Source organism: Lissotriton helveticus, chromosome 7 (genome assembly GCF_964261635.1).
Source record: "Lissotriton helveticus chromosome 7, aLisHel1.1, whole genome shotgun sequence".
NCBI lineage: Eukaryota > Metazoa > Chordata > Amphibia > Caudata > Salamandridae > Lissotriton > Lissotriton helveticus.
The window spans coordinates 1,290,553,069-1,290,579,214 of record NC_136068.1 but is presented as its reverse complement, the minus strand read 5'-3'; the positions used below and the strand labels follow the sequence as shown (position 1 = coordinate 1,290,579,214).

The window sequence follows — 26,146 nt, the reverse complement described above, 5'->3', positions numbered from 1 at the left end:
CAGACATGGCCATATGTAAATCAGTCTTGACCCAGTGCCTCATGGGAACAGCCAGCCGAACTGCCAAGCCATGTCAGCCGTCTTCAGCCAGGATAGCTTGACTCCAGTGGCGTAGGGAGCACAGGACCCACGTCTGGGCATACACTTCCCACATAGGGTGAACAGCAAAACAAACAATATGATGGACGGAATGTTGCACAGTGGCAAAACATTCACCCCCAGTCACAGATCTGGGTTTAATCTCTTGTTATTTTGCTCACCAAGCCACCCCAGTTCAGACCTGGCCATATGCAAATCAGTCTTGACCCTGTGCCTCATGGGAACAGTCCAGCCCGAACTGCCAAGCCATGTCTTCCCTGGACCGGAATCAAGCATCCTAGGACCGGTTTCTGGCTGTCAGCCGTCTTCAGCCGGGATAGCTTGACTCCAGTGGCGTAGTGAGCACGGGACCCACGTCTGGGCATACCCTTCCCACATAGGGTGAACAGCAAAACGGTCTATCACCTGTTGTTTTTGCATTTGTCACCCCGAGTGGGACGGGTATGCTCAGGCGTGAGTCCCGTGCTCTCCATGCCACTGGAATCAAGCTATCCAGGCTGATGAGGGCTGAAAGCCCGAAACCGGTCCTTGGATGCTTGTTTCCAGTCCAGAGAGGACCTGACTTGGCAGTTAGGGCTGGACTATTCCCATGGGGCACAGGGTTAAGACTGATTTGCATATGGCTGGGTTCAAACTGGAATGGCATGGTGAGCAAAAAAAGATGGATTTAGGCCCAAATCTCTGTACTGGGGTAAATGTATGACATTGATCTGCATTCGGTCCATCACCTGTTGTTTTCGAATCTTGCTTCACTGCACCGAAGTTATTAAGAACGGAACATATGCCTTTTCTATGTAAACATTCTCCTGACCTGACCTAACAGTAACTACACAGTGACTAGAGGGGACCCCTTGGAGCTAGAGCAAGCCCATCCCTCACCACTGCACCGCGGGGGCGTGTATTACGCCCCTGACTATCACCAAAGGGTAGTGAGTGTGTGGCAGGATTATTCCTTCCTCTCTGCAGTGTCCGTATCTCCTCACCCGAGAGTCTGTCCTTTTGTCCTGTGCCGGTGCTTTCGTCCCGCCTCTGTGCGCTCCTGGCGCCGACGTTGCTCTGGCCACCTCAGTTTAGGTGTTTCTTGGTCTCCATGAATGGTTCATTCAAGCAGGAGGCACTGCCTTTTATTCGAGAGAAGTTGGTGTCACTCTGGGAATGTTTCAGGATGAGCTGTAGGAGAAGGGGACACTGCAGCAGCATGTCTGTGGCCTTTCTTTTGCACTTGCAGCCACCGGAATTTACAGCTGGTCTGTTGAAACCAAACCGTAAGCAGCTCCAGACTGCAATCCGAGACTGATGAGAGGGTGTGGAGAGAAGCAGAGACCACAAGACTACGCCCTTGGGGTGAGGAAGGCCCGCCCGAGGTGTGGTGGCAGCAGCGCCCTATGAACCGAGTGCCAGGCCTGTCACGTGATGTTAGCCAACCATATGGTGGTAGGCCTCAGAGACATGGGCACAGATACTTAAATATGCTTGCGCTTGTGACGATCTCTCACTCCTCGCAGAGGCCGGTGCTTGTGGTGCACTGGCAGGACTTACCGGGACCTCTCTGTCTATGTGATGAGATAACAGTCCTTGGATCGGCCTCCTCTGCTGGGGTACGCCCCAAATGAGCAAGGGGTCATCCGGCTCAAACAAGATGTGCCCGCGCCTTCGGTGGGCCTGTGCCCGCACCCTCGGTAGGCCTGTGCCCGCACCCTCGGTAGGCCTGTGCCCGCACCCTCGGTAGGCCTGTGCCCGCACCCTCGGTAGGCCTGTGCCCGCACCCTCGTTGGAGCTGTGCCCTCGGTGGCCCTACTAGGCACGCGCCCTCGGGTGACCTGTGCCCGCGCCCTCGGTGGTCTCGCGCCCGCGGAGGGCATGCGCCCTCGGTGGCCTATCCTTGGGATGAGAGTGAGACAGCAGTCTCCTGAATGACCTGTATTTCTATGTACGGTGAGCTAGCAGTCCTCTGACGCGACCTGTTTGTGCGCTCGCAGTACCCCAATTTTGCTACTTTTGTCTGTAGCCGTGCTTGCGATGAGCTAGCAGGCCTCAGATGCCCCTACATGTGTTTGTGTCTCTTAAGATTCGGCAGTCCTCCGAAAAATATCCCCTGGCTCTTGATGGGCCTGCAGCCTATCAGCTGAACCTGCGCTCGCGCCAGTGATGAGCCAGGGGTTCCAGCTCTGCGCTGCCAGATGCACCATTATTGCGCCTGCTGATGACCCGACCGAGCATGCGCACTGCCTGTGGCGAAGAGCTGCTCTTGCAGGGTGGCGGTGACATTCACAAGCCAGAGTTTGAAGACGTCTCTGCCCTCCCAGCAGCATGGGGGACGAGACATTAATTGATCTTTGTAATTGCGGAAAGAGACGCCCCTCGGTATAAAATGCTGCCATGGCTTTTCTCCCGTTGGGAATAAGGGGCGGCCCAGCAGGGGTGACCTTTAGAGGGGAGCGAATTTACTCAGGCAAGGTATCGACCCACAGGTATCGTCCCCTTCCAAAAATCTTCCTTCTCTCCTGAGCCTAAACAGTACAACCATGAACATGAAAGTCTGGGTGAAGAAGAGGGCGTTGCTTCGCTTCGGGGCAGTAGCTTCATGCAAGGATGCCAGAATCCCGAATACAAACGTGGAAACCAGACCCCATTCCCTAGTTTATTAGTCCCTGAATGGGGCGAAGTGGGGCCTTTTCACCCTTGGGAACGGATGCCACTGTACTTGCTGCCTTGCGTTACCACCAGGAGGCAGCAGTTAGAAGACGAGAAGGCATGGATGGAATCCAGTGACCAGCCTTCTCACTGGCCCTCTTGCCAGCTGGAGTCAAGTTGGGAATGCAGCCATTGTACACAGGAACAAGTCCGATAGCATTGCAGCTTTGTGGATGACTTGGGCGATACAATAGTGGCGGGTAGCCAGATGCCTGTCCTCTGTGGGAAAGCAATACGGGCCAGCCCTGACGCTTGTGCGTAGGTTCGAATATGCACTAGGAAGGGAAGTCCATACATCTGACGGGCATTGGCCAGCAGAGCTGCGGCTGTACTGAGTACACAGATTGGTTCCAGGCCATTGTAGCACTGCACCAGAGACTGGGGCATCCTAATTATTAAAACAGCGTTAAGACTCTCTGAAGCCCTTCTCTTAGAAATTCAGACCACCGAATCTCAGTTTAAGGCGACTTTGACGGGTTATAAAAAGAAATTAGAAGAGCTAAATAAAGAACAAAATGAATATAAAGAAAACCTTGCACAATCCAAGGCATAGAAACTTCAAAAAGATCTAAAGCGTTGGTCTTATAATCGTGTTTACCCTTATGCCAATCCTGAATTTGTCCAGCCAGCCGTGACCGATTACAACTCGGACTCCTCAGCTGATTCGAATACTAGTGGTTCAAGTTCCAGTAGTAACAATAAAGGTAACAGAGGAAGGGGTCGAGGTAGAGGTCGAGGGCAGCAAAATTTTGCTCCCTTCCCGGTGTGGAACCCCCATTTTCAGCAACAAGGGATGACACCCTTCCAACCTAACCCCTTCCAACCCCCTTATCCCCCGATGATGGGTTGGAATGCACCATTCACCCCACATCCACAATTCCATCAGAACATGTTTCAACAGCCTTTTTTAGGCCGGGGGAGGAGAGACAGGGGGAAACAAAAAGGTGCCAATCAAGTTAATTGGGAACAAACCGAGACTGTGGGGGACAACACAAGGAGCAAATCCGGGGAACAGAGAGCAGGCCCAAGCAACAAGTAAGCCTAGTGACCAACCTGTCCGGGTACACTCTAAATGCAGCAGAAAAAGCGGTCCTCGAAAAAGGCTTAGGTTTTATACCAACCCCCCCCCCCGCCTGGACAAATTAAAATTAAAATGTGAGCTCGGAGAGTTTTTTCGAAAATTACGGTTGAAGAGTTTTTTTGAAGATAAACACAATGAGCAAACGGGCATCAATGAGAGCGATACCCAGTTTAAACTCAAATCGATCTTTACACCTCCTCCGCATCTCACACCACCTGCTATTTTGGCTTTTGAACAGGCTGTGTTGAATGAGGTTGAATCACTAACAGAACCAAACCTCTATAAAAACTTGAATGCTACCGAATTCCAAGCCATCCAGACACTGAAGCAAAATACAGCCGTCATAATAAAAAGTGCAGATAAAGGGGGCGGAGTAGTCGTTCAAGACAAGCGAGGTTATGACATTGAATGCCGTCGACTTTTGGACAACACACAAAATTATACACGCCTGAGAAAAGACCCCTCAGAGGAACTTCGCAGGGAGATCTGCGAATTGGTGTCTACAGCAGAACAGGAAGGGCTGGTTTCTAAACATGAATCTGACTTTTTAACATCTTCTAGTGGCAGAGTACCTTATTTTTATACTCTGCCAAAAACTCACAAAAATGTCGTACCACCCCCGGGTCGCCCTATAGTCTCCGGTATAGGGTCCCTATTGAAAGCCCTATCACAATATTGTGATTTTTTTCTCAAACCGCTAATACAATCCACTGAAACCTATGTAAAGGATACCAAGAGTCTTCTAGCCATGTTAAGGACTATTGAGATACCAGAGGAACCATGCTTCCTGGTCACTCTCGATATTGAGAGCCTTTATACATGTATCCCACAAGATGAGACCATAAAGGTATTAGCGGAGGCACTTGATCAGACAATCTGGAACTATACCACCACCCGCACATTTGTAGTGGACTGTGCCACACTGGCACTCAAGAAAAAAAAAATTCAATATGAAGACAAACTTTATCTGCAGAAAACAGGGACCTCAATGGGCAGTACCTTTGCCCCTTCGGTGGCCGGATTGTACGTTTATGACTTTGAGAAAAAATCCATCTTAACTCCAGACAATCCTTTTGCATCTAATATCGTGGTCTGGCAAAGATATATAGATGATGTCCTCGTCTTATGGAAAGGTGATGAGGACACTCTCTTGCCGTTCTTCAACTGGATCAATACCCGCAATCCGCATTTGAGATTCACCCATGAACGAGTTTCCATCCCCGCCCATTGAGGGAAAACCTCCCCTATGGACAGTATCTCCGCATTAGGAGAAATTGTAGCGAAAAAACAGATTACAAACTTCAGGCTGATGAATTGACAGACAAATTGGAAGCACGTGGTTACCCTAAGAAGATCTTATCAAAAAGCAGGAAGAGGGCAACCAATCAAAACAGGGATGCGCTACTAGACACCTATCCGAAGGAACCAGCCACAGAAATACCTTTGACTTGCGTCACCACCTATAACCCGATCTCTAATTCAGTGAGTCGTGTCATCCAAAAACACTGGAAGCTTCTAACTAGTAACAAACGAGATTGGGTTAAACCTATGTTCTCGTACAAGAGAGCTGCAAGTCTAAAGGATTCATTAGTCCATACCCGTCCTGTACAAAATCACAAAATACATGACAAAGGGGTACTGAATGCCTGGGGTCTGCCACCTGTGATGGGACATTTCCCATGTGGGAATTGTAGCATCTGCCACCTGACCTCGCACACCAAGTCTTTGAACATCGAACCCAATAGGCAATGGGAACAACAAAGCCACACTAATTGCAATACCAGCAATGTAGTTTATCTGATATCATGTCCTTGTTCCCTGCAGTATGTTGGGATGACGACTAGACGAGTAAAACTGAGGATCTGCGAGCATCGGAGCAATATCCGATGCAAGAAGAATACTACTAAATTGACTAACCATTTCCTGGAAATGAATCACACGCCAAATGACATGCGGTGGACCATCATTGAGCATTTAAGCGGAGGTAACGAAAGGAGGCTTTTCGAACAAGAACAGAGATGGATATATCGTCTATCGACCCATCAGTCGGGATTTAACGACGATATCCCTTGGGGCTCTGTTCTGCGCCGCTAATGCAGCACAATGTGAGTGCCTCTGCTGATACTGTGCCCTAAGGTTCACGCTTCCACGGGGTACTGGTCACCTGTGTATATACCACGCCGCTGGTCTGGTTGAAAATAGGGTATAATGCCTACCTGAGTGCAGACTAAGAAAAATAAAAATATAAACATCCAGTAAACATATAAATATGCACGCATATCATGAAAACGTGGTAGATCCGCTTCACACCCCTTACATCTAACACAGTCATTTGCCTATACCACGCTTCAGGTCTGGTTGAAAACGGGGTTTAACCCCTTTTTGAGTGCAGACATGATAATATATATACCAAGCAAATATATAAACATCTATGCTCATCGAAAAACGTGATAGGTCCGCCTCACACGCTTAGACACCTAACATCTTTAAAGAATGTCACTAGTATCACTGTATCGTTGGGTATTCCCACATTGGTATATAACGTTTTGAAATAGATTGATAGTTTTATTTTCATGTTGCACCACCGTGGGCTCATTTGAGTACATCACTGTACCTCTGAGATACCAAGCACTCTGTCATGATCGATAAAGTTTTGTTGTTTGGTTTTTGTGCCGCGCCAGCTTGGGCTTATGTGAAATAAGTACTACATTTTTAAGAAACCAAGCATTCCGCATCCAACACCCTAATCACGTGACTACGTGATGACGCTCTTTTAGTCAGAGCAAACACGGACGCCATAGCATCCGGGCCACGGAAGTGAACGAAATAGGTTTGCAGCAGGGAGCCGCCGGCTGAATTGTAAGTTCCCTCTCGTGCTATTTAGAACGCGCTTCTAGCGGTAAACGGGTGTTAGTCACTCGATAATTATCCTTATTGTTTAATTTGTAGGTAGCACGGCGTGAAGATTACCTCTGCCGTGGTTACCCATGGAGGGTATGTAACCTTTACAACGCAAACTATTACAACGCATTGCTCTGGGGGGCGCTCTAGGATAGGGAATAGGTTAATTTACTATCCAATAACCTTCCCTACTATCCTCGGGGACTGGAGTTGGAATAGTAAATTAAACTATTCACTATCCAGCACCCCAAAGCGCTATGCGTTGTAATGGTATGCGTGGTAAAAACCGCGTTGTAAAGGTAGGCGTTGTAAAAGTATGCGTTGTAACGTCATACATCCCCCATGGAGCGTTAACTTGACTTTTGTTCTGTGAGTAGCTCTGAGTTTCCATGCCGTTTTTGACTTCCTTTTTAACTATAAACCACGTTTTGACGTAGCCAGTATGCACTGCTAAAACTTTAATATTCTCGGAAAACATTATATAATGATGTTTATTTTACAGACATTCACAGTCATTACAATGATACTCCATTTGGGAGTTTTCTAGAGAAAAATGAAATTACTCTGTAAAATATCGGTATTAATCATGAAATTACCGGTTGTTTTTGATCACTATCTGGGTCTGCCGGGTTTGAAATAAGGTTATCTTTCCCTTGATGCTTATACATTGGAGCAGGAATTAAACTTGGCACTAAACCCATGGTTTATGGTGAAGGGTTGGATTTGATGACCATAAATAATGTATGACTCTGACTGTTTAACCTGTCAATATATTCTTCCCTTTCACAGAAACCGGGCTCCAGTAAATACTGTGAGTGCCCCCATGGGTAATGCCGTGAGTAACGAAATAAATATATCTTACTTTTTCACATTGATATCTTCACGGATGGGTGCGCATTAGCGTGTGCACACCGCCGAGAGACTAATTTGAAGGTCCTGACGAATGCAGAGCGATTTTTTGGCTCATTGCAGAAACATGTTGACCATTTTATTCAGGACTATTGGTTTTCAATAACAGAACTATTGTAATAGTCATCTTTTTCACTTGTTTTAACCAATGCGAGTTGGACTCTTAATAAAGTTGTTGATAGTCACAACTCGGCATTTTTTAATCCTTGCACATTCTCACACTTGTTTGGTTAGCACTACTCAACACACACTTAACCCGCTCCGCTGTAAGCAGGCGTAGTAGCACACTGGGAGGACATTCGGTCCTTCCAATGAGAACCCAATGATGAAGCATGTCACCACTAGGTGGTGAGTGAGGGTTCTTTTTACCATCTAACTGTGTGTTGTTCTATCCACTGGGTTTAGTTCCTTGTTTAGATAATTTGATTGAGTACCTTTTGGCACCCAATTACATCGCTCTTTTGTTGTTATTTCCATTGTAGCCGGTCCGCATAATTCAAGTTAGACGCCTCAGTGGTCGGACTTAGAGACGTTCCCTTCCAGTGGTACAGAGGTAACTACACTTCCCAGCAGGCAAGATGAAGTTGACTCAACATGTGGCTAACGGGAGGGCGCTCAAGTTGTGCACTGCATTGCAAGAGTATATCACACCTCGTGTGACCTCCCTGTTTTCTTCCCATTGTGCTGCCTGCAGTCCCACAGTAGTGATGGGGAAAGCAACACCTCAAGTGCCATAAGTAAATAATAGAACATGCAGCAGAGAAGCCAGTAGATCTGATTTGTATTTTGATTCATGACTAAATCAGTGTGCTTTGTGCAGTGTACTTTTGAGATGTAAAATAAAATAGCCCCTTGTGCTCTAGGTTGCAAGCACTTCATAGAGGCGGAATGAGCCACCAAACAGCCAAATGCATGAGGTGAGAGGGTGATTTCCTCTCGTGGGGCGGAACTAAAGTCCCCTCTGTATATAGCAAAGTATTTGTTAACAACAGATCTGGTAGACAGTGACACGGTCAAGTTAGAATATATATATATAGCATGCTGGAAACCCTTTGTTTCCGTCGGAGCCTGGACGGTGGGTGGGGGGGGGGGGGAGTGTGTGTGTGTCTGTGTCTCTGTGTGTCTCTGTGTCTGTCCTACAAGTTCCCGGGCGTCCTGCTTGCGAGTACCTCATGCAGGTGCACACAGTCGAAAGACAATAAGGCGCATCTAAGTAAAATCTTACGTTCTTTATTTTCATTATCCCCATATGTAAGGCATTACACAACTCCTAGCTCCATAGTAGAACGGACCAACGTGTTTTCGGCAGTATGCCTTCTACTGGGGCACTTAGGGGGTCTGCATGGAGAGATTATATATATATATATATATATAAATATATATATATATATATCTATATATATCTATATATATATATATATAGATATATATATAGATATATATAGATATATATAGATATATATAGCTATATATATATTTATAATTTTTTTTAAAATTATTTTTTTACTGCGACATATGACATGGAAAAACTCTGAGAGGCCAAGTGAGTTGTGGACCCGAAAATGAGACTGCAAATAAAAACATTGCAACAGCTGCTGCCTGTGAAGGAAACGTGGTATGTGGCGATGTAACCCGAAGAGGGAGGGGTTTGCGCTCTTCCGCAGTCCACTGGTGAAGATAAAGTGGCCCAACCCTCGACTCCTTATCCAGAGGCTGAGAAAACCCAGACATCTTGTCAGAACATTAGAAGGGCGCGTACGCGCTCGCAGTATACATGGATATGCCATTGTCAATAGGCAGCGAGCGAGCTTCACGGATGTGCAAGATTGTCATAAAACATTCGAGTGGCCAGACACTTTGTGTATGAGAAATAGTTACACCAGCGCATTGCCTGGAATATAGAGGGTCAAAGCAGTACGCTGAAACGTAATGTGTGTAAACGATTAAAATATATTAAAATCTTTGAAATAAAATGGAATGTATAAAGATACTGATGTTGAATATAAAAAAACCAGAAATGTTTAGTTCACTTTATATTTGTGTTGCCTACGCTCTTTACTTCTCTATAGTAACCCCTTCCGGTCTCACCGTGCACAAATACCGCATAATTTGAAACTATGCCCCGATGTCACTGAAAGAATACTCTAACCCCTCCGCCCCTCACTGTGCTGGCATACTCCTTTAGTAACCCCTTTTGACTTTAAGTTTTGCTGGATATACACCTATGTGCACCCCCAACTCCTCAGTGAAAGTACACTGTCCCTTGACCCCCGTCTCCATCTTCACTGTGCAGACATATTCCTGTGTGTGCCCCTCGCCGTGAAAGGATACTGTAGTAACCTCTGCTACTCTCACGGTGCTGGAATTGTGCGTCCCACTTCCAGCCTTGCTGTAAATGAACACTACCTGTGCGAGGATACTACCGTGTATCAATATACCTTTGCAGGAGTACACCGGTGTGTTACTCCTCCCCCACAGTCTCACGGTGCAAGAACTCCTTCTTCGGAGGCGAACAGTCTTTCCAAACCTAACTTTTTGCTATGATGTACGAGCGCTTAAGTTCCAAAGGCTTCCACGCGCGCTCTACTCCCGCGCGCTCTATCTCTCTCGCTCTCCCTCGCGCTCTATCTCTCGCGCTCTCTCTCTCTCGCTCTCCCTCTCTCGCTCTCCCTCGCGCACTCTCCCTCGGCCTCCGTCACGTTTTTACTCCACTTACCGTTTTATCCCGTGGTCCCTACTTTGCGTTTTTCATCGCCCTTCTTGAGCTATGCCTCACCTCTCCATCCTCAGCTGACCCCCCACCCACCGTATTACCTTTTCCCTCTCTTATCGGCCTCCCATATTTTGTTTTCCCTCTTGAGCTCTGTCCAGCATTTAGTCTCTTTTCGGGACACTCCTCTCTCCTCGCACTTTCTTCCAGAACTAATTCTGTTTCGTTTTCCCCCCTTTGAACCCTCCCGCACTCACTCTCTCACACTCCTACCTCCTCTCTCCTCCCGGCGCGCGGCTCTCAGCCCAGTGTGCTCTGCCCCGGTTGTTGACTGTCTGTCAGGTCCGCCCGGCTCGGAGCCTCTCGCGCTTTCATCCGCACTGGCGTCTCCTCTCCGCAGCCACCAATTTAAGCGTTGGGGCTGGAAGAGGAGAGGCTGGGAGGGCCTCGCAGGGCAGGGTCGGCGCTGCAGCATTCACTACTTCGTGGAGGTTTAGTTCTCGCTGTGTGAGTTCAGCCAGAGGCACAGGGGCAACTCTGGGATAACTGAGCACTGCAACAGCAGCGCGGGGAGCAGGGAGTGTGCGTCCTCGATACAAGGACAGGGAAGGTGCAGGACAGTGCTCACTACAGGAGGGCAGTCTTCGAAACAACAGATCGGAACGTGGGGTCGTTTTGAGGGGCTTGGTTCCGAGAACCTGGATAGAGAAAATCCAGGGGGTAGGTTTGGGTGGGGTGCTGGGCTCCCGAGATTACGCTGAGGTAAAGTCATGGTACCGGAAGGACGCTTACAAGAAATATAGTCTATATCCAAAGTATAGAACTAACTAAAGTTGTACAAAAAAATCCATCATCAAAACAATAGACCGAACCACAAAACGTCTTAAAGGTGTTCCCAAAGGTGACTGGGCATCCGATGTCCAGTTAGGGGCACCGTCCACTATACTAGTGACAAGAAAGCAGCTTATAGCCCAACAGATCCCTTTTATTTAGTTTGGGCACAATACCGAATGAAATGAAATGAAATGAAAAAGAAATTTATAAAGCGCACTGCGGCCAAGCGGCTTCCTGGCGCTAAGGAACACATCAGTATCTGCAGAGAGTCCGAGGGGGATTAGCCGGGGAAAGCCTGGAGAAAAAGAAAAGTTTTGAGGGCTTTACGAAAGTGGGAGAAGATAGGGATAGAGCGAATGGAGATAGGGAGATTGTTCCAAATCTGGGGGGCCCGCACTGAGAAGCGGGTGCCCCCAGTACGGGATTTACGGAAGCGGGGAACGTGAAGAAGAGAAAGAGAGGAGGAACGGAGAGAGCGGCTGGGGGCATGGGAGGAGAGTAGAGAGTTAATGAAGAGCGGGGCAGAACGGGCGTGCGCCCGAAAGGCCAAACAGGCTAGTTTAAACTGGGATCTAAAATGAACAGGGAGCCAGTGAAGGGATTTGAGGGCCGGAGTGATGTGGGAGGAGTTGGGAAGACGGAGGATAAGACGGGCCGCCTGGTTTTGGATGGCCTGGAGACGGCGAGCTTCGTAGGCAGGAATGCCTACGTACAAGCCGTTTCCATAATCCAGGCGGGATGTAATGAGGGCCGTGATAATGGTTTTAAGAGCATCAACAGAAAAGAACCGGGAAATTTTGCGAATGAGACGGAGGGAAGAAAAGCAGGAGGACACAACGGAACTAATTTGGGCATGCATAGATAGATCGTTACTGATCTTGATGCCCAAAGTCCGGACAGAGGAAACTGGGGAGGGCCAAAAGAAAGGGGCCAGTGAACTGAGGACCAGGGATTAGACGAGCCACCAGTGAGGACGAGCTCTGTCTTATCGGGATTGAGCTTCAAATGATTGAAGCTCATCCACTGGGAAATGAAAATAAGAGTAGAGCAAAACTTGGGAAGAGAGTCAGTTGGGGAGGAGAGATCAAAGACGAGCTGGAGGTCATCTGCGTAGTTATACACAGAGACCCCCAGCTCGAGAAGGGAAGAGATGAGGGGGCGGATATAGAGGTTGAAGAGAAGGGGGGAAAGGGAAGAACCTTGAGGTACCCCACATGTGACCGGATGGGGGGAGCAGAAAAGTCAGAAAGGTGAACTGCCTGTGATCTGCCCTGAAGAAAGGACGCGACCCAGGAGAGGGCAGTGCCTTGGATGCCCGCTGCGCTGACCCGGTCGAGGAGGATGGCATGATCGACCGTATCAAACGCAGCGGACAGATCCAAAAGGACCAAGGCCTGGGGGAGGTTGCTGTCGGCCTTCCCCTTAAGTTCATCCAGGACCGCGAGGACCACACCCTCAGTGGAGTGGCCGGGACGAAAACCAGCCTGGTGAGAGGCCAGGATATTATTCTCCTCAATGTAGGTGGAAAGGCAGGATGTCACGTAGCTTTCGAGAATCTTCCCTAGGTAGGGGAGAAGGGAGATCGGCCTGAAGTTCGATGGAAGGGAGGGGTCCAGGTCGGCTTTCTTCAAGATAGGAAAAACAATAGCAGATTTAAAGGAAGAGGGAACACAACCCAAAACCAGGGAAGAGTTGAGAAAAGTAAGGGGAGGGATGGGACAACTGGTGTAGAGAGTTCTGAGGATCCGTGCTGGAGCGCAGTCCGCGGGGGAGCCGGACTTGACCTTGACAAGCAGGTCGAGGAAAAGCTCAGATGAGATAGGTTCAAAATGATCCAAAGCCGAGGGAGACGGGTAAGAGGGATCAGGCAGATCAGGTTGAGGCACAATAGGAATATTGGCCTTGATGGTAGTGATTTTATTGATAAAGTAATCATTCAAAGAGTGGCAGAGAGATTGAGAGGGGGCAGGGGAAAGGCATGCACGGTCAGAGGTGGCAAGACTATGAACCAGTGAGAAGATCTCACGAGATTTGTTGGCCGAAAGGGCCACTCGCTCAGTAAAATATTGAGACTTGGCCGCTAGGATGGCTTTTTTGTAGTTATTAAGGAGGGCTTTGTATTGGAGGCGGAGGGTAGGGCAGTAGTTGCGGCGCCAGCGACGCTCCGAACGCCTGAGCTCTAATTTCAGGGATTTGAGGTCGTTGGAAAACCACTTGTGGGCGTCATAAAGGCGAGCTGATTTGATCTTTTTAAGTAGGGCGACCTGGTCACAAGCAGAAGAGAGCCGGATGTTAATGGCATCCGCCTGACTTTCCAAAGGCAGGTCGGTCAGGGTGAATAGGTACACCACTACGAGATTTTACGGTGGTTTAGAATGGGGCCACTAACAGCAGGCAGTGGTGCACCAATGGCCATTGGCTACCGGTCAGAATAGTATTAGCCTTGACTTTGTCTTCAACCGGGGAGATCTTTTGAACGGTAAGTCCTGGAATGATGGTAGAAATGCTTATGGAATTAGGACATATTCCTTCAGACAGCTGAAGTGAATCAAACTCCAGGGGGTGTGGTGGTTGCGTGTCTTATGGTCCATCTGGCCCCTGCAGGGAGTAGAGGTACCCTATAGGCATATGATGGGTCGAGGACAATGCAGTATCACTCTTCTCAATCCAATGAAAAGTGGATCACCTTCTTGAAGCAGATGTTCTTCTTTCTCCGCTTCTGGAGTGGGGTTAAAATGGCTGTTGGGCACTTCTACCCCCATCCCTGTGTCCTCATGCAAGTCCTTCCAGTCCGCTGGGTCTTCTGCAGGTCTTCCCAGGAATCGGGTCCCTCCTGGCAGGAGCAGTCTGACACCTCTACAGGTAAGTTCTTTCTTCTCTTCCCAGGTTACAGCAGCAAGATGACTCTGTAGACTTTTGAGGACTTGGGCCAGACTTGATGGCGGGAAGGAATCCTGCAGAGACTCTACCTTTAGACCTGTAGTCTTCTTTCGTACACTTGGTGCAAGACTCCTTGGTGTCAAGACAACCATGTTGATCCCTGTACTGGGTTAGGGGTCCAGTACAAATAACCCTTTAGTGTCCCAGGTTGGATAGTAAAGCCAGTCCTTGTGGAGTGACTTATTGTTGTTGCTGAACAAATTACCCGCCCTTCGTCCACAGCCAGACCAGTTCTGACTGGTCCACTTGTTATGTGTATTTGCCGCAGCCTAAAGGCTTGCTTTTGCTCTCTTTGCCGAGAAGGGGGGGGGGGCATAGCACCAACAATAGGGGATGGGTGAGATTTACCCACACATGGGGAACACACTGACACAAAGGGAATGGGCTCAAAACCTGCACCAGGCTTTGGGGAGCGGGAGCGGAGACACTGGAGTGTCTGGGATGTCTGTGATGAGCATCACCAGCTCCTCCATTTTGCGTAGGACGCAGACATGAAGTCCATCAGACTCACCAGTCTCTTCATAAACCACTCATCAATGTAAACACAACAGAGAACTTGAAAGCACCTTTCACTGGAGACAGCTGGTAAGCAGTGCCACTCCAGGGATTCAGGCGAAGAAGGCCTGTGCCCCTGCGCTAGCATCTTGCTGCCACGCCTACTGGTTGGTCACTAAGTATAAGGGCTGCATCCACTCTCCTCGAGCAGAGTTCACTCTTTGTTGTTCCACTAACATTCGAGACCAACACTGATGTAGTTAAAAACACAGGGAGCCCATCCAGTGTACCCGCATGATTGTTCTGCTCACTGAGGAAGCTCACAGGACTGCCCAGGAAGTGTACAAGGGCAGGGCAGATAATTTGTATTAAGCCACACATAAATATAGCATGAGCAAAGCAGAGGACTGCTGTTCTAGCAGCATTAAAATTACAGTATTTTAAGAATAAAATTATGCCCTAAGAAAATTCTACAAAGTGAGCAAATGATTCAGTTCAGGAAAAAAAACAATTTTTGCTCACCCAGTATAGGAACTAAAGCTTGCACAGGTGCTTTTTCAACTGTCTGAGTCGCGTCTGCAAAGGGGCCGGTCCACTGCTCGTGGTTAAGGCCCTGCACTGGTGGCAGGAACCCCGCAATGGATAACTGCAGTATGGAGCTCCCAACACCACTGCGGGGCCATAGGTGAGTCGAAGGCCACCACAGCTGTGCTGTCAATGCACTGCAAATAGTTCCAACCAGCCTCAAAGACGTCTAGGAAGAGTTTTCCTCTTTTTAAAGGTGGGGCCAATAATAGCCACACATCTTTACTCTGTGGGTGTATTATCCATCTAGAGAGTAAGCATTTATACACTAGTAACTATAACCTAATGTTCTAGAGTTCCCGTGCACGTCGCAGTGCACCACTTGTTTGATGTAAGGTAGGCCTCTGGGTGCACTGCCACCGGTGCCCTTTCTTTTAAGTCTGTGTTTTCCAGAATTCCTAGACGCGTTGTAGTGTCCAGAGCCCCATTTTTGCTCCACACCAGTACCCGTACCACAGTACAGAAGCTGCCTGTGACCAATCTATTCCTTTAGGCGTTACTACAACAGAATCAAGCGTCTGCGCGCTCACAGAGGAAAGTAAAGCGTATAATCTCTGTACGAGGTAACAGACAGGGAACATAAGAGCACAGGGAGAGTGGAGTATGTGAGTAAATCATCCATACTCGTGCGTTATAGCGATCTTTGCCCGTTCGTTATGCCAGACCCAGTCATTCCTGCTCCCTGTGCTCCTGCAGGCCCGTCCATGCTGGGCCGTGCTTTCAGGCTGGCGTGCTTTCCTGAGCCCTGGTGACCTCTGCAGCTGGCCCCGATGCGGACGGTCCCACTCTCGGGTGTCTGCGCCTCTTCTCGCGGCGCCTGTACTGCGCCCTTCACTTCTGGGGGGGCTCTTGCTCTGTCTGAACAACTCTACGCGCTCTCTCTGTGGTCGGTTCTGCGCCCCTACTCCCTTCGCAGCTTTCAGTCCACTCTCTCTGCTCCCACCACCTCGGCTGTACCCCTCCACTCTTCGGGCACCTCCCCGGTGCAGCTCAGTGTTTAGCTTCGGAGCTCATTCTGCATCCCTTCTCCCAGCCCCTCTTCCCACCGGCTCTGCGCCCCCTCCCAGTGGTCTCCCTTGCTGCCTGCCTCCGGCGCCCCACCCTCTCGGGTCCTCCCGCTCTGCGCCCAGTCTCGGTGACCCCCCTTGATGCGCACTCTCAACGCCCTGTTAGGAGCCTCTCTCGGTCCAGCCCTCTGTTGACACCCACCTGCTGCCCACCGCCTCCGCTTCTCGTTCTGTTTGCTGTGGCCCTTGGGAACCGAGGTTCGGATTACACGAAGATCCGGTCGGGGTGGGCGTCGGGGGGCTCTATGGGGGAACAGCTGCCGCTTCCCAACGTAGAGCCCGCACTTGCTGTAAAATCCAGCCTTGTCCTTGCACAATACTTTAATGCTCCCGTGGTTATATTTTAACTTAACCCAGAGGCTGGCTCGACTATGGCAAATTGGAATATTTTCCGGAAGGCCGGCGGGGGACTCTTGAAGGCGTGCAGGCCGCTATTTAGTCAGACTCTGGTGCAGTCGCGAGGCTGCTGAGAGCTGTGTCTCTTTGTCCATTTGGAGCCCTCAGGCTCAGAGCTCACGGAGTTTCTGGGGCCACTGGGCTCTTTGCTGCTGTCGCTCCTGAGGCGACTGTCTTCTCTCCTCACCCGGGCTTCTATTGGCTCCTTGACAACATGGCTCCTCGAGCCCCTGTGCTGGGGCCCTGCCTCCCTTGAGCGTCTCTAGGCTCATTGGACCCTCTCCTCTCTCTAGATACCTCTGTGTATCCTCTCCCCTCGAGGGTCCTCTGTGTACCATGTTCTTTCTAGGCCCCTTGTGTACCATGTTCTCTCTGTCCATATGTGGACACTGCCCTTCCTAAATGCACCCATGTGCTCTGTCCTTCATAGGACCCTCTGAGATTTTTGTCCTCTATTAGGGACCATATGCATCATCCTGTACTCTCCCAATTTTCCCTATATGATTTTTGTTGGTGATGCCATAATCAGACAGGGTGGCTTCATGGCACACTGGTGAGGAGTCTTTGTTGATGCATATTTTTTCTGTAATGAAGGGGTGGTCTGTTGCGGCTTCTGAGAGTGGATCAAATGTATTGAAGTGGTTTTTGTTAATGGACCTTGTGTTGAAGAGTGAGCATCTTAATTGTTGCATCTCTTTCCTCTTGATGTGATGGTGCTTTGAAGAGGTGTGGTCTAGTATAGGAGGAGGAACCAAGGCATATGAGAATGGGTGAGGGTGGGTTATGGGTAGTCTAGTTGTAGCTTGAGAGGGAACTGGAGGATAGGTTTTTGGGTTTGAGAATTCTGAGGTTTGACAGATGTGTGTGCTTGTTGTGGAAGGAGACAGAGTTGTAGCTGGTGGGGTGTGGAGGGCTATAAGTGGAAATCACAATCAGGGACCCTAACGATCTGGAGATTGCACTTGCCCTGGATTTTAAATTTCCTCCTGGTGATAGAGCGCGCAGGTCACCCGACTAATAATTCTACCATATGCACACTTGGGCCAATATATTTTAATACACCATACTAAATATAATCAGGTAACCTACACTCTACTACCAGTAACCCTGTTCATTCCTATTATTTCCAATGTACCTGACTTACCAATCCTCGTCTCAGGTACCTATGATCACAATGGATCAGGGAGCTAGCTGAAAAAGGTAAGCAGTCACCAAAATACAATACCATTTATAATATTTGCACTCTTTATAATAACCACAGACTCAGGAAGTTTTGAAAACCTTTATCTAGTCTTCAGCATTGTCAGAAAGCATTTGATTTACAGTGAGCAAACTATCAATAACCAAGATCATGAAAATCGTGTAACCATGCAGAAAATAGATTATGCCAACCATTTAGAAATGTAAAGGGAAGTTAAGAACAGGGAACATGCTAGTATGACATTTTTCAGAAATTTAGACTTGGTGTGGTGTGTCTAAAGGACGGGAAAGATAAGGAACATGCTAGAATGTCACAGTTTGAAATACCCCTCGAAGGTGGGTAAGGCAAAATAACTTTAATTTGTACTAAAGGAATTTGAAGATACCATGTAGCTATAGGGAACGTAAAAATATGGAACACGCTAATGATTCAGAGCAATCACTTTAATTCGGCTAAAAGGAGAGTGAAGAAAAGGGAACATCTATAGTTCATGAGCAGTATTTCACAATTGCCTTAGAGGATGGGAAGAAAATGGAACATGCTAATAAAACAGCAAAACTGTAAAACCTTATTATTGGTCAGCACAGGGAGGGTAAGAAAAAGGAACAATGTGCAAGTACGATCTTAACTATTAAAGCAAGGAAAATAAAGGACGCAAATGGGTTCCCTCACAGCTTTATATTTACCTAGAACGGTGTGGAGACCAACCCTGGCCATGGGTCAGTTAAGAACAGTAGGAACCCCAAGGAATGCGGTCGCCAGTAGGCCAGCAGGTGCAGAATGGAAACCCAGGACAGGAAAACCAGATTAGGATCAGGACAGGACCACCAAGGTAAGACCAGCACCCGCAGTTCAGTTGCAACCCCTGCGCTACACCCTCCCTGCAGCGATCAGTCAAAACCCCGATTGGGTTCTCGAATTCCCCAGCAAAGTGCTTCGCCAGCACTTGAGGTTCTCAAAACCCCGAATGGGTATGTGAGTCTGTCTGACAGAGTGCTCCGCAGCACCTCTGTTTCTCGATCAGCTATTGAGTGCGTTGGGTCAGTGACAGGTCAGCTATTCGGACAAGTCAGACAATTTCTCTAGCTAAACTAGGCTAGTTATACTGTTTTCGGGTCAATTTTCCACCCCCCAAATGTTGCAAGTGTAAGGATCCCCAATTTCGATTGGACAAAAGAGAGGACAGGTCATCACATCACCTAGGATTTGACTTTCTCTAGCCCATAATTTGCATTTTTCAAGTCCGCCCCTTGAATTTCGGGTTCCCATGACATGTTCCTTACACATAACAATGGTGAATTTAACAATTTATACATTGTAATACATTTAGTACAAATCAGCTTCTTCTACTAGGTGAAGGTGCCTCTTCCCAGGCGCATCTTGGCTGGGACTGCCACTTGGTAGAGTTCCAAAGGTCATTGCTGTGGAGACTCGCAGATCTCGCGCAGACTCAATTTCAAGCAAAATGGAGTACAGCAAGGGAAGGCAGGCCACATTTCGTAATGTACCATGAAATAGAAAAGAACAGTTTTAGAACACAGAAAAAAAGAATGCACTGTATACCATGAGTCACTATACTACTCCCATTACTTTATAATAAACTATAGCATTAATAGAACTAACAGCATAGCACAAGCATTACTGCAAGCTTCAGACATGTGAAAACACAAAGCAGCCATTTTAGCTCTAATGCGCAAGTGCAAAAGGTTTCCCACCAGAACTGCGAGTACGTCACGTCACATGGGTATGACCGACGCATGGGCAGAAGAAATTCCCGCGTAGCAGCAGCCATTTTAATCTGCAAGCGTATTACTATTAGTAAACACATAGGCAAGCTTCACTGGGACACCCCAATGTCAGAATAAAGGGGAAATTAATAAAACAAACAGGTTGATTAATACTTATTAGGGTTATTTGAGGTTCATGAGTTCAAGCAAGTCGCTGTACGTGCGAATCCTTGCTCCATCACTGGCAAGTGACACTGTGTGTTTGTAGTTTGTGTTGCGGTCTTTGATTTGGTGTGTTGCCAACTATGACAAAAAATGACTCACTCCCAAATTAATTAATGCACCTAAATATTGTTTGAGATGATACCTCCATCTTGGTGTGGGTACAGGGCCTAGGTCCTGGAGCTGACTCTAGCCTGCTTTACAGACTGGAACAATCCCAAAGGCACCTATATACGCATCCTCATGGCCCTTTCATATGTTCAACAACATACAGGATGCAGGTGTAGTTCCCACATGCCAGTTCCTAGCGTACGGCTGGCTGATAAGTTTGCTAAAAATGCTGTGAGGCTCTGTTTGCATTCAACCACTAATAGATGGGGTGCTACAGACTCTCCTGAGGTGAGTCTCCAGGTGTACGTTTATTCTGTGATTGTTCAGCTGTTTGACTCACTGTGAAGACCACTGACCGGGACATAAACTATGGAAGGAGGACGTGGGCAGGAAACTTAGCGATGAGGATTGAGAGGAGAGAACACGTGCCATGAGTTTCTAGAAATAGTAAATTCAAATTGATTCAGTTGAACTACATCCACTATACTTACCACACTCCAGATTACACAGAATATTTCAGTCCCATACTAGAACTTCCCTAGATACCAGACATCAGACGTTACCTTTTCCCATGTGGTATGGGAATGCCCAGAAATGACTAGGTACTGGGAGGATTTTGCATCCTAAATTTTACAACCTTGGAGGGGCAACGGCAGGTCACTCCTGAAGTGCGTCTTGTTTTTTTTCTTTTTCAAACTGTGTTTATATTGCAGATTAAAAAAAAAAACATACTATCTTTTGTTCCGACTGTCTCGTCACTCACAGATGTCCTGCAGATATCGTGAAGCAAACATCACACAGCCATTTAGCCCACATCCCGGAGGCCGGGCGGCGATAGCTAGAAAGTGCTCAAACATGAAAAAGCAAAAGGAAACAATGACAACTGCTCGGCAAGACGATCCAGCATCTGCTTTTCTTTATTTCCCCGTCCCCCGTCCCAACAAATAACCTGTCCTAGAACTCAAATAATAAATACTAGCAGTAACTGCAATCATAACTTGGTGGTCCACCTCCAACCGTCATGCCCCTTTGAGTAATCGTCTCATGAAAACTAAACTCTGTGTACCTACCCCTAAGTAGGGAAACATTCGATCAAGCACATAACACAAATGTCAACTCCCACTGTTTCCAAAGGTCGGTCTCTTCCTATATCAACATTAGGACTCCCTACCCCCCCACCCATACCCTCCCCCCTAACCGCTGCTGGTGTGGGCCTGGTCCATCGATATCGACTCCTAAAAGGAAGAAACCTGTAGGATCTATATACATCCTTCCGTGCATCCCATGGAACTCCATTCAAAACCTGTCCTCCCTAGTTCTCTCCATTCGCCTGACTGTTACTGAGCGTCCGTACTAGTTCTTCCCAAGCCCGTGCCATCTTTTCATTATTGGTACGGGCTGCCTGTCTAAGTCTAACCGTTCCTTCGCTACGGGCCCATTTATGCAATTCCCTCGCCCATCTGCCACTAGATGGACCCTCCTTCGATTTCCAATGCCAGGTTATCTCCCTCTGAGCTAAGATGAGATCCAGATCAATGAATTTACTAGTGATTTTGGTACTTTTCGTGTGAGGAAACCATAGCAACAGGCAAGTCGCCATGTCATAGACCACCTGCCTATCCGTAACCTCGTTAAGCAGCGCCCCTACTTCAGACCAATAGAGCCCCAGTTTCGGACAGTCCCATAACATGTGATCCAATTCCACATCAGGCAGCAAACATCTAGGGCATGCTGCATCCTGTACCTGGAAATATTTCCGGATCTTCCCTGGGGGTAGGTAAGCTCTGTGCACTATAAAAAAATGCACTTGCTGAAAGCGAGCATTCCTGCACCCCTTCCATGTCCTCCTCAAGATATGACTCCACGTCGTGTCTGGGATGGGTTTCCCCACACTTGTCTCCCACTTGTGTTTGAGAACTGTTAGTGGTTCCAGTCCTTCGTGTAACATTCTAGAATGCAGGCAAGTAACCGCCTTAACCGTGCCCGCCGCCATCACCACGTACTGGCAAGCCATCGTGGTCCTTGGTTCTGACTGCCCAGATTTCCAATGCTTTCGTATCGCCGTTGTTACAGCCATGTGCAAGAGGAAGCTCCCGTCAGGGATGCCAAATGGATCCTGGACTGCCCGAAAGGGTAACAATTCGCCATCAGCATAAAGGTCGCCTATCATGTGAAGCCCCAGGTCTTCCCATTCCAGGAGCAGGGACCAGTCCCCTCCGTGTGGCAAGGCTGTCAACATGCCCAGCGGGATTTTGGGTGCATATGGGTGTGCTACTCCCGCCCTCCTCTGGCTTTTATTCCAGCACAGTCTCTGGGTCTTCTCCTCTAAGGTTAAATCCCGCACCTCAAGCCGTTGCTGGATGATGATATACGAGAGAACATGCTTCTGCATTCCCGTCCCACGGGTCTGGCCTGGACCCCTAAATTCTCGTGCAACATTCTGTGTAAGGATCTGCAGCTGCGCCGCTAGATAATAAAGTTCGAAGTTAGGAACTGCCAGTCCCCCTTCCAATTTCGGTCTTAACAACGTATCCAGCGCCACTAGTCTCCTCCCGTGTCCCCAGATAAAGTCAATGGTGAGCGTTCGCAACTCTCGAAAAAACCGTGGAGGTATCCACAGTGGCAGCGTACGGAAGTAGTAGAGTAAGCGAGGCAAAGCCACCATCTTGAGCAGCGCCACTCTCCCTACTACTGAAAGGGGAAGAGTCGCCCAAAACGCCATACAACCTCTCAGGGCCCTAATACAACGTCCCACGTTCCCCTCCAACATGTCAGCAGCACCATGATAAATCCGAGCTCCTAGATGGGTGAAGCACGATCGCTCCCACAGCAGATCAGCGGCTAGTTGCGGCATATCCGCTCTCAGAGGGAAAATGCATGTTTTATTCCAATCAACTCTGAGGCCCGACAGCGTTCCAAATTCTGTGAGCATGCCCACCGCCCCTTGTAGTGCCACTGTCGTGTCCTCCAAGAACAGCAGCAGATCGTCTGCATACAATGAAATATAGTGCGGGATTCCGCCACACACAAGGCCACTGTATGCTATTCCCGTCCTAGCACGGATCACCAGAGGCTCAATTGCCAGCGTGAACAACAGGGGCGAAATCGAACAGCCCTGCCTCGTTCCTCTCCATACCGGATACTCTGAAGATATTACTGAACCCAATCGCACCCTGGCGGTTGCTAAGGAGTACAAGACCTTTGTCCAACGTCTAAATTGCACGCCTAAGCCGAATTTCTCCATCACCCTATCGAGGTACTCTCATTCCAGGGTATTGAACGCCTTTTCTATGTCTACTGACAACACGGCCGGCAGCATATCCACATCCAAGTCGCTCCCCAACACTCATATGAGGCGGCGGATATTAATAGAGGTATTCCTAGTCGGAATGAACCCCGCTTGGTCCTCATGGACCAGAGCAGTCATGTGGGGCAGCAGTCTCGTAGCCAATATACGGCTCAAGATTTTATAGTCCACCGTCAACATAGACAGCGGTCTGTAGGAGGTCACATCACTACTCTCCTTCCCAGGCTTCAATAAGGGGACGACCAGCGCTTCTCTCATAGATTGTGGAAGGTGGCCCTGCTCCACTGCTTCGTTATACACCTCCAACAAGCGGGGTGCTAGGATGTCTATGTATTTCACATAAAATTCTATAGGGAGTCCATCTACTCCTGGGGTCTTATTCCTAGCCATTTGCTTGATCGCTCCCCTAATCTCGTCCAAGGTTATAGCCCGACCCAGATTTTCAGCATCCTCTTCATCTAATTGTGGGAGCTGAATCCCCGCCAGGTAGCCCTCTATGTCCTGCGTTTCCGCTTCCAGGTGACTTTGATAGTGTCGGAAAGTAGCTCAAGAAACGCGTGAGGATCGCAGTCTGGGAATAGACCATTTCACCCGTCTCCGTACGTACGCTCAAAACCGGGCACCCACCCGACACCGGGTTCGCTAGTCTCGCTAGAAGCGTGCCCACCTTGTCCCCTTCAGCATGAAACTTCACCATATATAGTCTATAATCATAGCTCCGCAATCTCTCCGTTTCCGTGGCCATTAGTTCTTTAGCCGCCAAGAGCTGCTCTTGCAGTTCCCTCCGCTCTGGTCTCTGCCTCTCTATGTCCCGCAGTGCTTCCTCTGCTTTTTTAACATCGGCCAGTACCACTGTTCTTTCACCTGAATGTTTACTAATGCACAACCCTCTCACCACTACTTTGAATGCGTCCCATTCTATCCCTCTAGTAGAAGCTGTCTCCGTATTCATTGTGAAATAGCGTTCAATGCCATCCCGAATTTCAGAGCTAAAGACCTGATCCTCTAGGGTGTCCGGGCGCAATCGCCAAGTGGGGATCGCAGCCCTCACTCGCTGCCACTGAAGGGTCACTAGCTGAGGATTGTGATCAGAGATGGTCCTAGCCAAGTACTCAGAGTGTGTCGCCAGAGAAGCTAACGCGTGGCTGCACAGGACAGTGTCAATCCATACATGCAGTTCATGGAGCGCAGAAAAGAAAGAATAATCCTTATCCCCGGGATGGTGCCCCCTCCATATGTCAGTCAACCCCCATCTGTCTTGCCAATCCGCCCTCTGCTTCGCTCTCCTGCGTACCTGGGAATCTACAAGTGGTGGGTGTGACCTGTCCAATGTTATGTCAGTGATTGAATTAATATATCCCCACCTGACCCGCCAGAAAATGTGCCAACGACCCCGAGAGTCTGTCTTAGAATCGGGGCTGGTCCGTGTTCGGGGCATAGACACTACACAGCACCACATCCCTTCCATACAATCTCCCTTCAACCGCCACATATCTGCCCTCCGGGTCAATAACACTGTTCGTGACTTGGAAAGGAATCCCCGCCCTCACCCACAGCAAGACTCCCCTGGCAAACTCAGAGTATGCAGTGCCAAACACCTGGCCCCGCCATCGCCTCTGCAATGCCGTACACTCCTGTCTGGTGAGATGGGTCTCTTGCAGCAACGCTATCTGAATTCCACGTCTTACCAAATAAGCATGCACTTTGTGGCGTCTGGACATAGTATGCAATCCACGTACGTTCCATGTAATACATTTCAGTTCAGGTAATGTCCCCATTGCAATAGTCCCTCAGCATCTCCTCCTCCAAACTTCGCCAGCCCACACCAGAACCATTGAACCCCGAGCCCACAACTCCCCAGACAACACCCAGCACCCTCCCCCCCAGAACAGGACCCAATAACACATTATCAGTCCCCATCCAAACTTCCACAACAAAGCACACAATTCTATCCTGCAGTAGTCACTACAGGTTGCCTTAAGGGCAATGGGAAGGTGGTCCAGCCCCGACAGGTGGCAGCCCTTGCCCCAGCCCCCGGCCCCTCAGTCCCCCGCATTAATAAGGCACAGCTATAATGTTCACAAGTGTGACCAAGCACCTCAGCTCCACCCAATCCGGTTCTCCAGCAATGGCCCCCAATGAGGGTTAACGTAACTTACAAATCGTCGGCCGTTTGGTCGTTACTTCCGGTCCCTTGGTGCTGTCTGCGTTTGAGAACTCCGTGCCCGAGAGTCTCTTGTCCTCCTCAGAATCCGTTTCCCTATTCCCCTATTCGAGTCTTCTCTCTGTGATCCAGTGATCGCCGCCGTCGCCGCCAGAGCCCCTTGTTTGTCTGCCTCTATGTGTGTGAGCTGTAAGGCTTGCTGAGTTCTGTTTTTCTTGCGGAGACGTTGTGATCGGCGCATCCGTGGCGGGTTAGGTTGACCTCTGTCTCCCTTGCCCCTACGATCTGTGCCCGCCCTGTACGATTCGAGCCAGGACCAAGCGTCCTCGGGGGTCAAGAAAAACTGTGTCGAACCATCCATGATCACTCTCAATTTTGCTGGGAATAGCAGCGAATATTGAATCCCCTCGACTCTAAGCTCCTTCTTGACAGCCAAGTACGAGGCCCTGCGTCTTTGTATGTCTTGAGTGAAGTCCGGGAAAATCGTGACAGTGCTGTTCTCTACCTTGAAAGGCCCCGTTGAACGTGCATTCTGAATCAGCAGATCCCTATCCTTGTAATGAAGGACCCTGGCCACTACAGGTCGGGGAGGGCGGCCCGGCTGGGGCGGCTTGGCTGGAACCCTGTGTGCCCTCTCCAGCGTAAAGAAAGAGGACTGACCCTCCGGGGCAACCTGCGTTTTGAACCAGTTCTGCAGATAGGC

At 48.8% G+C, this 26,146-nt stretch overlaps 1 protein-coding gene and 1 long non-coding RNA gene across 4 annotated transcripts in view; one reads left to right on the top strand and one right to left on the bottom strand.

Annotated features, from left to right (window-relative positions):
- The window catches only part of LOC144767350 (uncharacterized), a 66,499-nt gene extending 55,573 nt beyond the window's left edge, over positions 1 to 10,926 (bottom strand). The window contains exon 1 of the long non-coding RNA XR_013598160.1: positions 10,668 to 10,926. This is a non-coding gene — a long non-coding RNA (uncharacterized LOC144767350). The remainder of the gene's footprint in view (positions 1 to 10,667) is intronic.
- The window catches only part of RECQL5 (RecQ like helicase 5), a 912,465-nt gene that overhangs the window by 586,097 nt on the left and 300,222 nt on the right, over positions 1 to 26,146 (top strand). The gene's annotated exons all lie outside the window — the stretch shown is intronic.